A 13,921-nucleotide genomic window follows, 5' to 3' on the forward strand; every position below is an offset into this window, starting at 1 on the left:
GAGTATTGAGCAGCGGCCACTTGAGAAGAAGAGTTTGATTGAGGTGAGTTAGGAGAGATACTTTAAGGAGATATATTTGGAGAATTACTTGAGGGAGATGAATTAAGATAATTATTAGATGCAGATGAATTAGGAAAATTATTAGGTAGAGATGAATTAGGAGTATTATTAGGAGAATTATTAGAAGGAGAGGAACTAAGAGAATTATTAGATGGAGAGGAATTAGAAAAATTATTAGGTGAAGCTGAATTAGAAGAATCATGAGAATTAGGAAGTGTGTTAGCGTGAGAATTGGAAGGAGGCATTTCAATACCATAATTCAAGGGGAGAAATATATGGGTAGTGGAGGAGAAATATTAGGAGATAATATAGGTAAGGTTGATGTGTGGAAAAAATCAAAGTTGCTAGGAAATTTAGTAGAATTAGAATCTGAAAACATAGAAGGATAAAGAAATATATCTTCTACAAATTTTACATGCCTAGAAATTAGCACTTTATTAGTTGAAGGATAAAGGCACCTGTATCCCTTGTGATCCGAAGAAATTCTAAAAAATATGATAAGAGTGGAACGATGATGGAGTTTTAGAACATGGCCAAAGGCAGTATGTGGATAACAAAGCACCCAAATATTTTTACAAGGGATAAATCTGGCTCTTTTTGGAATAAAATATTTAAATGGGGAGGAAAATTTTAAATTTTGGCGTGGAAGCCTATTAATAATATAAGTAGCATAAAGTAGAGCTTCAGGCCAAAACGTTGTTGGGACATTAGCTTGAAAAAGTAAGCAACGAATGACATCATTGAGGTGTCGATGTTTGCGTTCAACATGGCTATTTTGTTGGGAGTATATGAGAAAGAAAATTGGTGAATAATACCCTTGTCACAGAAGAAGGACTTAAATTGAGTATTTTTATATTCTTTACCCCATCAGATTCGAAATATGAAATTGATGAATTAAACACATTTGATATCATATTATAGAATTCAAGATACTTGTCAAATTTTTCAGATTTTTGGCGCATGAGATAGGTCCAAGAGAATTTGGTACAATCATCTATAAAGAGCACATAATAACGATAACCAGAATTGAACATAATAGGGGATGTCCACGCATCAGAGTGTCTTAAAAGGAAGGCTTTATTTGTTGTACTTGTAGAACTTGAAAATGAGAGCCTAGATTGTTTTCCCAAATGACAAACATTACACATAGAAGGATTAAAGCATGAATAACTAGAAATAACTTTATTTCGTGACAATACATCAAGAACAAGTTTTTCAGGATGACTAAAGTGCTTGTGGCACAATGAAGATTGTGAAACAGATCCAAAAAAAGCAGTGGGACATGTTGATGGAGAGAATCTTGAAGAAAATGAAAACGGATAGAGTGAGCCAAAGTTCCTATATTGGAGTAGTGTGTGGTTGGTCTTCGGATCCTTAATGGAAAATGTAGAGTTAGTAAATTTAGTGAAACACTTATTGTCGACACAAAGACGATGAATAGATAATAAATTTTCTTAAGTTGAGGAACAAGAAGAATATTTTTAAGAAGCAAAGGTTATTTAGAAGTAGGAAGAAAACTATGACCAACATGAGAGATAAGAAGTAGGTTACCATTGCCAACCATGAATTGCGCATTACCCTGATATAGAATGGGATCAGAAATGACATTTGGATTACCAGTCATGTGTGAGGAGGCATCTGTATCAGGATACCAAATTGTTGCGGGTACTTCTTCTAGGCTCATTGCTGACAAACCTTTGGGAGAATTATGTGGGATCAATGAATGGTTAAAGCGATTGCGACATTCCAAAGCTGTATGATTGTAGTGAAAACAAATCTGACATTGTGTCATTGATTTAGTAGCATTTGGAGTAGGTGGAGGGCCAAGGATACTTTGGGAAACAAGGAAGGAACGAGAAGAATTACAAAAATTTGTATGATAATTGTTCTGGCCAAATCCACAACCGCGATTCTTATTCTGAAATCTCCCACAACCACGATTATGATTAGAGCCATGACCTTGATTTTGTTGATTGAAGTGACGAATGTCATTTTAGTTGTAGCAAGGAGAGCCATGGATTGCTGAGATTTATCAGGTGAAATAGCTTTGATGTGTTACTCTTCGAAGATGAGGACGTAGAGCAAAAAATGAGGAAAATGGCCTATTAGCATTTATCCAGAAACAAATGTTCTGTATGATGGGGGTAACCCTTGAAAAATTTGAGCAACAAGGTCCTCGTCTGATATTGGCTTTCCGATGGTGGATAGCGCACTTGATAGAGAATGCAACTGTTGTAGATATTCTTCCATTGAACGAGATCCTTTCTTAAAATTCTAAAATTTATTTTTAAGATGGATCATAGAGGAAGATACATGGTGAAGAAAAAGCTTCACTAGCATGCTCCAAGCCTGATGAGTAGCTTTACAATTGTAATTTAGAAGCGTGTAAAGGACAGATGGTGACAACGTCGCATTGATCCAGCTTTGAGCAGTTGTATCACACTGAATCCACAATGTATATTGTGGATGGTTGAGATCAGGACATGGGACAGAACCTTCCACAAGATCCACAAGATTTTGACTACGCAAGAAAGGCTTGAAAACGTTTTTCCAGGTGAGATAGTTCAAGTAAGTAAGTTCAAGAGGTAAAAAAAATTATATTAGAAATTGAAGGTGGCTGAAGGGGGAGCATCAACTTGATGGGTGTGATATTTTTAGGAGAAGAAAGGGTGGGTGAAGAAGGTGCCATGATGAAAAAGAAAAGAGGACCGTTAGAGCTCTTGATACCAAATTGAAAGGTTTTGGTGGAATGACCTAACTAAGTGGATTTCATGTATTAATATTACATTCACTATAATGTTACAATATAAAGATGGTGATAGGTTACAAGTACCTTGTTTTATGTTTTAATGATCTAACAAACTTGCTGTCAAGAACCAGATAAGAAACCTGTTACACATTCTCAAGACCTTAAGATCAAAAGGTTCCAGCTTGGGATATGGTTCAACTCTTCAGGGTAGAGGCACAACAGAGAGAACAAATAGCTACCAGTTCCTGAGGAGACTGTACAAGTCAACTGCCCCAGTTGTAAAGCTGCTGCCTGCACACGCTACAGTACAGAAACAGTGCAGCAGTCAACTTTATGGGGAATGCCTTTTACCTAACTTGATTACATCATTCTAATTGATGTCGCAAATACATTATTAACATCAAGGAAGGTAAAACAAATCATTTGAACACTTAGAGATTTTACTCAAGCACACTCACCGTGATTGATCATCCTATAAACAACTCTCAAGTGCATCAAGAACAAAGAACAACACTGCTACGGACCAGTTCCCCATATCAAGTTATTATATGTCATTGGTTGAGTTGTAACTTTTTAATAGTTCTTCAATTGTAATTCCTACTTAGTTTGTTTAGAAGCATTGCATAGGAAACCCTTTGTAAATCATAAACCCTTGTGTTTGTGTCTTGGCTAGAGTTAGTCGAGTTGTAAAGTATTTGTAATAGAGTTATTACAAAGTGGTTTGTAATAGAGGGTTACAATTTAGTGAGGGATTAAGAGGTTAATTCCTAGGTTACATAGGTTGTAATCTGAAAGTTGCTCGGTAGTGAAGTTGAAATGCTACAAGGGTAGGTCGTGGTTTTTAATCCCGTTGAGTTGGGAATTTTTCACGTAAAATTCCTTTTGTCATTTACTTACTGTAGTGTGCATGCGTTCTGTAGGAACTAATAGAAAACCTGATTCTCTATATAGTTTGGTAGACCCTTAAATTCTATTAATTGGTATCAGAGAAGGTTCTTTCTATCAGTTTAACACCTAAAAATGATCCTCATGGCTTGTTGGCCCAAGTAAAGGTGAGTTTTGAAGACTGACAAAGGAACTCAGACATGGACTAGGTCCATCATAGTGAAGCACAGATGTGGTCAACTCAAGCATGTGAGATGCACATAAAGGAGATAAACCTAACTTAACAGAAGTGATATCTCCTGATCCTGATCGAAAAGGTTGCATATTGGATAAGGAGAAAGACTCCTTACTCGAAGAGAACATGGTTTAAGAAAGGGAAGGAGTTAGAGGTTGATATCAACTAGAACTCTTCCACCAAGGAAGAAGTAACATCAGAATTCTAGTCAATCTGTATTTACTAACTCTATAAATATCAGTGTTGTTCTCTTTTACAGGTAATGCACATAAACAGAAGTTAAACGTGAATTGAGAGCAAAATAGCAAGGCAATATTGCAAGCAAATTCGTGTGTGATTCAAGCGTGCAAACCTGAAGCTACTTGAACCAGATAGAAGAACTAGTTTCAGGTGTCTGTCTTTTATTCTAGTTCAATTGTAGTAGGTGTTTTCATTTTGTACCTTTCAGATTTATCTAGAAGCATTTGTATTAGGTACTCATAGTCTTCAAGTTAGAGTTAACTTGAAGTTGTCGCAACAGTTGAGGCTGTGTGCTACAACGGGATTAGAGTTAGTCCTAGGTTTACAAAAGAGTTTTTGTACATGCAGCTTTTGGCTCAGTGATTTTACTGGAGAGTTTGGGAAAATCCTACTGGAAAGTAGGTCGTGGTTTTTTCACCTTTTGAGCCAGGTATTTTTCACGTAAAATGCTTGTGTTCTTTACTTTCCGCACTTATTATTTCTTCAATAGTAGGTTAAGGAACACATAGAAGAACCAGGTCCTTCCATAAAAAACTTAAGCGAAAAATTGGTCACCATACAAATCACCCCCCTCTTGTGTAGTATTGAAGTATAAAACATCAATTGGTATCAGAGTAGGTTATCCTTGAAGAGGCTAACACCTTAGGAACAGATCAAGATGAGTGCACCACCTAGAAATTGGGAAGGACAATCCACTGCTAGGCCTCCACTCTTTAATGGCCAGTACTACTCCTGGTGTAAAAATAGGATGAGAGATCACACCATCGGAGAAGACTATGAACTCTGGGATATTATTACTGATGGTCCCCTGGCTACCATGAAGAAGAATGCTGAAGGAGTGGATGTGCCAAAGACTAGAGCTGACTGCATTGCTGAGGACATGAAGAAGTGGGAAAAGAATGCTAAGGCCAAGAAATGGCTTGTGTGTGGACTTGGTCCAGATGAGTACAGTAGAATTCAAAGCTGTACTACTGCTAAGGAAATTTAGGACACTTTGCAAGTGGCTCACGAAGGAACTCTTCAAGTGAAGAGATCAAGAGGAACATTGCTGTATTCTCAATATGAGAATTTCACCATGAAGGAAGGAGAAACCATCTAAGAGGTGTATCCAAGGTTAAACAACACTAACAAATGAACTTAAGTCTCTTGGAAATATTATCCTTGAAGAAGACAAGGTTGACAAAATTTTGACAAGGGTTTGCCAGTTACTTGGGAAAGCAAAATCACTGCTATTCAGGAATCAAAGAACATTGCCACTCTCAAGTTGGACGAGCTAATTGGAAATCTCACTGCCTATGAACTTAGAAAGCAAACTATAAAGATGGATGCACCCAAGAAGGAAAGGAGCCTGGCCCTCAGAATAGCTGAAGGTGCAGATCTAGAGGAAGATGAAATGACTATGATCACGAGGGATTTCAAGAAATATCTAATGAGAGGAAAGGGTTCTTCAAGAGGCGCAACCTTCAACAAACCAAGGGTCCCTGAAAAACAGACCAACGAGGGCTGCTACAAATGTGGTAAGACTAACCACTTGATCAAAAGCTCCCCTCAGTGGGAAATTGAATGGAAGAAAGAAAGGGCTGAACGAAGAAACTGGAAGAAGGAATAAGTTCATCCTAAGAAGAACAAAGGATCAACAAAGGCTATGGTTGCTGCTTGGGGAGAGAGCTCAGATGAGGATTCAGAAACTTAGATCGAGATGAGCAAGCACTGGTGGCCATTGGAGAATCCGATGAGGAATTAGAGGTAAGTGTGATTCATCTCAAAGACAAGATTAAATTTTTGACTAAAGAAAATCTATCTGAGTTACTGCTAGACTTTATTGATGAATCTGAGGTCATAAACAATGAGACGGAACAACTGTCTAAGGAATGCGTAACCTTGAAAGCTAAGTATAAAAATCTGGAACTCAGGGCTAGTGAAAGTGATAGTAAGAATGCTGAGTTGAAGAACAAGGTTCTTGAACTTGACACCATTGTGCTAGAGCTTAGATCTGAAAATTTAAAATTGAAACTAGGAACAGGTAAAAAGAAAGCTTATCACACACATCTCTCCTTAGAAGAAAATCTAAGAAAAATGAAAGATGAGTTGTAAAAAAGGACGAGCAGATAAGAGTCCTAATAGAAGATCTAAGTGTCACGCCTCAAACTTGGGAGGCGTGGCTGGCACCCGGTGCCGTAGTGGCCCGAGCGACCCCCTCTGTAACTCATTCATTCCTTTTGTAACTATCATGGGCCAACATGGCCACAACTCATAATGTACAATTGTAAGTGGGAAAATGTTATATCAATGAACCATTGTTCCTAAAACATGAATACACATGGGCCGTCAAGGCCTCTTGCATACTGTACAAAATGAACATCTGTCTACAAAGCCTCTAAGATTAACCGACATAAAATAAGATAAGGTACCGGCCTACCCACAAGTCTGTAGCAAAACTCTGACACGATGACTCATAGACTCGGCTGCACTCCGAATGAGGTGGAGTCTTACCGATCCTTTCCTGAATGCCAATCTCGTCTACTATGAGGGCTCGTCAACTGATTATCTATACTTGCAGGCATGAATGCAGCGTCCCCAACAAAAGGACGTCAGTACGAATAATGTACTGAGTATGTAAGGCATGTAAATAAGTATATAAAGAACATAGAAGAAAACGTGGAGTAAATGACTCAACCTGTAAATCTGGATAGCACTGTAAATCATGAAATATTTATAAGGTCATGCATATGCGTATAAATGTGATGTAATGCATAGGTCTGTACGTACATAACATCATCAAGTCTCTGAGGGTATCCCATCATATTGTTTCAGCCACTGTGGGCAACATCATCATCGTATACCAGCTGATCAGGTGGAGATGCGTATATAACGCCATAACCTTTTTCCATATCCCATATACATATATATACATATATACGCGTATATAACGCCGTGTGAGTCATGGGTAAATGTACATGTAAATGAATGCAATGCATGAGAAGTACATTAATAAAACTTCTTGGAACGCCATAAGACCCTTATACGTTCGAGTAATATCATTTTACAGGAATGAATAACGTAGACATCCTTAACTGCTAAGAATAGAAACACTTATGAAATATCATTACGTTTACGTATCGTTACTTGGATCATGTCAAAATGAAGGAAGGGCTTAACCTTAATATACCTGAGTCGGTTCTTTTGACAATCCTTCAAACAAACATTAATTGTGACAACATGGTTGTAATATTTCTGTATGCTATAATTCTTCGCATGTTTTAGGACCATGGCACTGGGTTTTCTCTACTAATTGCTGCGACAGCCATATTTGACTCCAAAAGTAACAGATTTGACTGGGGAATATGGCTAGCAATCACCAACTAGAGTCAGAGAAATGCTCAACTTCGGTGGGGCTTCTAATGGTTGTTTACCATCTATAATTCCATAAGGCAGAAGCCTGTAGGTTGGCTACAGTATTTTGTTTCGCGAATTGTATTTCAAGGATGGTTTCATTCTTTGGCTTGCTATTCTAGATAGACTTAAGCATGACTAAAAAGTTAAAAATTGTGGATGCAAGATGCTAGGCTAAAACAAAATTTAGGAACTCCAACAAAGATATTTGACAGTAAAAACTTGGAAAAGGGAGTACTGTTAGGTTATCCCTGCTTATGAAGGATTTGTTTTCATTTCATCTAAAATGAAAATCATAATATTCTGAAGGGGATAAATATGACAATGAAAGAACAACTGAAGGTCGACTATTAACAACCAAAAACATTAAGAGTCCTCAATTGTAACATATATTGCTGCCACGTAATTCCCTTGTTGGGGTTTAATCTTTATCTATTTATTAGGTAATTAGGGAGTGTCCCGTCACCTGATAATTAATTAATTACCCGTATAATTAAGAATTATTTTAATTTACTTAAGATACTACTCACTTTTAATACACTTTATACCCTACTATTCTGGTCATGTGGTACCATATAAAATTAATACATACACTATTATTTCATTAAGAAAACTATGTAAAAATACATATATTTTCTTAACTTCTAATTTTCCTAATCTCATATAAAGAGTACAAATTTTCGTACGCTTAATTCTTAAAATGGTAAAAGGATAGCTTCTTTCCTTGTGCGAAAATAATTTCTATCTTTACAATAAAAAAATCTCATAAACTTTCTCATATTATGAGTATAATTTACCATATCCAAAAATAGTAATAATGGTAACTGTCCAAAATTATACTTATAAACTTTTACTAAAATATTCCACTTAAAAGAAAATACCACATTAACATAATACCTAACAGTATCAATGTTGTTAAACTCACAGAGTCTTACAAATCCTTTGATTATTTATTTATCTTTCTAATTAAGTTGTGCACCTCAAACTTTAAAACTATGCAACTAGCAATTCAATAGAATTAGAAAAATTTAAGACGAAACGTGATATTTCAAATTGTAGAAATCATATTATTCTTGAAATGTAACCTTCCATTCCCATTTTCTGCTCAATAAGGAAACTACTTTTACTTTCAAACTTAAGAAAGGAACTCTTTAAGAAATTAGGTACTACCGTACTAGTAGACTTTTGAGTAAAGTATTTTTCTTTTTTTTTACATTATTTAGGATTTCTTTTTGGTATTCGCTGAAACATATTGAATATATATATATATTGAAGAACATTATATTACCATAATCACACTACTGGAAAATGAGCCTATTGCAACAGCCAGAAAACCGTTGCAACAGAGAGGTAAACCGTTGCCATAGAGTTATTGTAACGGTTCAGCGACCGTTACATACGCTGCCGTGCCAGTAGATCTAGAGTAAAGGTTCTTGCAACGGTTACCCAAACCGTTGCTTAAGGGATATCTATCGCAACGGTTGTTCCTCTGTCTGAAGCAACGAGTATTTCTTTCCAGTTGTAACGATTAAAAACCGTTGCCATAGAGTTTACAACAACGGTTGGCAGCCGTTACCATATAATTTGTTGCAACAGTTATGTAAGCTATTGCAAAGTTTATTTACAAATATTCTAACGGTTTCATTACGCTACTGTAACGGTTTTATTTCTTTTGCAACGGTTTTAACTACCCATTGTATCAGTTTGTTGCACATTTTGGAACGATCTGTAAGACCTAATGGAACGGTTTTGAAGACCTATTAGAACGGTTCTTTTAGACTATTTTGGAGCAATTTGTCAGACCTATTGGAACGGTTTGCAAGACCTATTGGAACTGTTCTATTAGACTATTAAGCCCTGCCTGTAAATGAATATTTAGATATATAAAATTTGTAATAACCTGAAATTTATATAAATAAAAAGATAAAACACTTCATAATCTATATTGTCTCCATAAACCAAAATATTTTAACCCAATCACATAAGTTTTACATTTCAACACTTCAAGAGTTAGAGTAAGTTTCAAATGTTGATAACAAAAGATTCTTAGAACATGGACAACAATTCAAAGTTCTTAAGTAAGATCTAGATCTTCACAATCTCCATCTTCCCTTTCTTCAATTGCTCCACCTACAAAAGAGGATAAATAAAGTCATCATCCTTCAAGAGTTGGTTTATCATTATAAGAATGGGTATGGCCCATAAACAATGCATAAAGCACAAAGTTTTCAAATGTACTAGAATGTGTCATGTGGAATATATGCAAAGCCTATACAATTGCTACAAGTCAGCATGACCTTTTTTTTCAAATGTTTGAATTACAGGAAGTCCAAATATACTACAATTAGATGCCAGTCAAAAGGGTATCTTTCAACAACATGAATATGGACTTACAAACGGAACCAAGTTAAAAAGTGAAAAGAGTAGTACTCAGGAAAAAAAACTAGCAGTTATATAGAACGCGCCCCACGCGCAATTCACATCTCCAACTTCTGAACATATCACATGGCAGTTCACGCGCCGACGGGATCCATTCCAGCGAGTGCTATCCATCCCACTCACCATCCACCTGATACCAACACTTTCGTTGAGCAACTACATGATTTCAATCCTCAAGCAACAACCAAATTTTAAGAACCAAAACAGAAATCAACCTATCATAATATGGACAATTACTCCTGAGAAGGTTGATGAAATTGGAGGTTCTATGGAGATACAAATTACAAAAACTATTGAGAAATTTGAAAATCAGAATATGGACACTATTCCATCTACAACCATAGCGAGCAGTATGAAGGATATAATTGTGTCTAGTCGCCCTATCTCTACTCAAGATACCAGTCATACTAAAGTATGACCGGGGGAGATACATGCTAACTATGGGTAGGAAGCAGGAACCATTATGTAAAAAATTTCGGGGGGTTACAGATCTCTTATACTACCATCGATCGACAGAGCGGAACGACCAGAAAAAGAAGTTTAGGTACCCGGTTCTCCAATCGATTGACCTGCAATAATACCTGGGACATAGTTGAGCAAGTACCTGAATCACCTAGTAATTTTCAAATGCAGAACAGAGGTGATGATATAAAGGATATCCCTGGACAAATTCCTATGGAGATTGATTTCCAGAACAAGGAGGTTCGAACTACCATGATCCAAGAGAAACCTACTGATATAATACCAAATCTTGATAATGCAGTACTGCTCCTGATGCTATACAATGCAATAACAACTCTACCCAATGTAATAGGCTAGCCCAAAACCAAACCAGCCAAGATACTTTACCAGCTCACAGTGAAGACAGCCCACTAAGCTCCAGAGCTAGAAAAAGAGCTAAGAAAAAGAAAAGAATGCAGGATAGAACATTGAAGAGGATGAGACTGGGTACGACAGTGAACAACAAGTTTCAATTGAAAGCTCGGAGGAAACTACTGAAGTTCTTAACCAGACTCCTGGCCCTCAAAGGCAAGATCAGGAAGTTCAAAAAGAAATCAACAAAGTTGTTCAACAAGGGAATTTATCACCAAGAAGTTTCAAAAATAAGAATGCAACCAAAATCAAAGATCTTCCAAAAAGATCCCAAAGAGCCCCAAAAAAGAAGTATCGATGATCAGTGTCCTAAATTGGAATATTAGAGGGATGAAATCCCAAGCTGCTACAAAATGCAAAACAGAATATAAACCAAGGAATACAAAAAATGGTGAATATACATTGCAGAATCTTAAACATAGACAGAAAACACAGTAGTCATAGAATAGAAGAATCATCAGCAAAAACAAGAAACTTGGAATATTCAAACATCACAAAAATGCTATAAATTCCAAATCAAGAAAGTACACTAACCAGAAATGCAGGCAAGAAGAATAGACAAGAATAATAAGAAGATGAATTCCAAATCTTTATTCTGAATCTGAATGGGAACTTCTCTAGCTATGGTGCTGCTATAAAATAATAGTGTTGCTTTTGCCAATCAATAGATGGCTTTGTACAGAAAACCAAGATAAAGAGGAAGCAACATGTGTTGATATTATAAGCCAATTATTCTCTTTATAAAATGTTATAGCTAACTTGAGATAAAACAATCAACTCCGAATAACTTTAAGTGAAACTTTAAAAAAGAAGCAGAAGGAGGAGAAGAAGAAAGCAAGAAACAAACAAAGATAGACGTACTTACCTTGATTATTACTCCCAGTAGATAGGCGATTGATTAGTTGCACAAGAGCTTGTTGTGCAGAGGAAGCTTCTCCAGGTGAACGAGCATTGAGACATAGCATGCTGGGATCAACCCGTAAATTTGGATTCAGAAGCTTAAGTTGTGAAATGATGTTAACTGCAACTTGTAGTTCCATGGCATCTTTTTGTGCATTGAACTTTTCCTGCAATCTTTGCTGCATCCTGTCTTCCATTTCCTCCAATTTTTGCTGCATCACCTCGTCAGTAGAGGGTCCCAAATCTCCCACTTTTCTTTTTAAGGAAGTCTTGGTAACCCCACGTCCATACAATCTTAGGCGACCTGGTTGCTCAGGTCCCATGACTGATGCAAATGCATCAACTGATTGACTGCCATATTCACTTTCTTGTGTTGGTTGTATTCTTTCCATTTCAGCCTACAAGACCAAATTGAGTCATTGTTAAATCAAAAAGTATATGACACTGAGTCAATAACTAAGAATAGAGTCAATAACTAAGAACAGACAAATGATAACAAAAAACTTTAAATCAATAACTCGTACAATTTTATTAAGAGTATCCGTGTACGAGGCCTTGTAAAATCGATCAGGTTTTCTTTTTCTTGTGGCCACAAAGATGTCCTTGCTTGATAGAGGCTCAGAAGTTTCTTTCTTTTTTTCCTGATTATATAAAAAGTGGTATAAAGTTAATAAGTTCATATTTAAAACAATAATAAGAAAGAAAATATCAAACCTCGCATATTCGAGCAAAACTTCTTTTGCCAGCAGTGTGTGGATATTTCAACTTTTTGCGATTCTCGGTATTGGTTTGGGATATTTTCTGCAAATCAGCCAATGAATACAGAGTTAAGTGATTTCTAATTAAACATAAACCAGTCATTCTCAGCAAATCGTGGAACAGCACTTAGTTTTACCTTGTAGGCATCAAAGTTCCAATAATTAAGAAGATCCCTAAATTGAGATTCAGGAACATCAACTGGCCTTTTCTCCATTCGAAGCTCGTTATTCTCATAGGCGTTATAATGGTCGTTAAATAATTGATTCTTATACTTTCTCCAAGCATTTTGAATTGATTCAAAAACCCACTTTTTTGAAGCATCAGGAATGTCATATTTTCCCTACAAATTAGGCACAGTTAGGTTAGTGTAAAAATATGAAATATCTACATAGAATATTGTGAACTTCAAACCTTGATATATTTCCACATATCTTCTTTTGTTTGAAGTTTCCTCCAATTAAACACATTAAGAGGACAAAAGGCCGCTCCTTGCCAATGTGCCGATGAAGCTACCCAACTCTGCTACAACATCATCAGTAAGACCTATGGGTTGATTGTTCTCGTTTACCACAATTAGCTTGCGCTCTTTCCTACCATGAACACTTGGCATCAAAGTTTTTCCTCTTTTTCTTTTTTTCGGCAGAAGGACCTGCATTAATATTAAGTAAGAATAATCACCAAAAGTCAATATTATTTGTTAATTTAACAAAATAAAATTTATATGTTCTTGCCTTGTTCCTCGGATTGTTCGTTTGTTTCATGATGGGAAGAATCCTCCAATTGTTCATGTACCGTTTGTGAAGTACGAGTTGTGGAATCCAGTGACTTTTGCTGCAATTGTTCACGTAATGCTTGTGATGCAAGAGAGGTAGAGTTCAGTGACTTTTGCTGCACTTGCTCATGTACAATTTGTGCTGGAGGAGAAGCAGAAGGCAAAGGCAGTTGCAACAATTGTTCTTGCACTTGAGCTCCTAATTGCGGAAGTTGTTTTTCAATTGAATTCAGCTGATGCTTGTCATTTGTCCTTGTAGCTTGAACAATTCTTTTTGTTTTCAATGATGAAACCTTTTGATTCAGCAAAGATGCAAGTGATCCGGCTGCAATGCAATTTTTAGCCTTTTTATTTTTACTTGAGTGCCCTTCCTGACTCATAACTATTCAAATTCCTGTCAAAATCAGAAAATTAAATAAGAAATAAGTTATCAAAGCATTAACAATAATGCATTGTATACACCTCACAAGTCTATGTTACCTTGATCTTTTCTGTAATCGGTCAGCCGTTCACATAAAAATAATACTTTCAATTTACTAAAGAAAGAATAGAACATGCTTCTACACCATGCTTGAACAGTTGGGTTACTGTTTCTTCTTCAAATTATCAAGCAAAG

The sequence above is a fragment of the Nicotiana attenuata genome, unplaced genomic scaffold (genome assembly GCF_001879085.1).
Source record: "Nicotiana attenuata strain UT unplaced genomic scaffold, NIATTr2, whole genome shotgun sequence".
NCBI classification, from domain to species: domain Eukaryota; kingdom Viridiplantae; phylum Streptophyta; class Magnoliopsida; order Solanales; family Solanaceae; genus Nicotiana; species Nicotiana attenuata.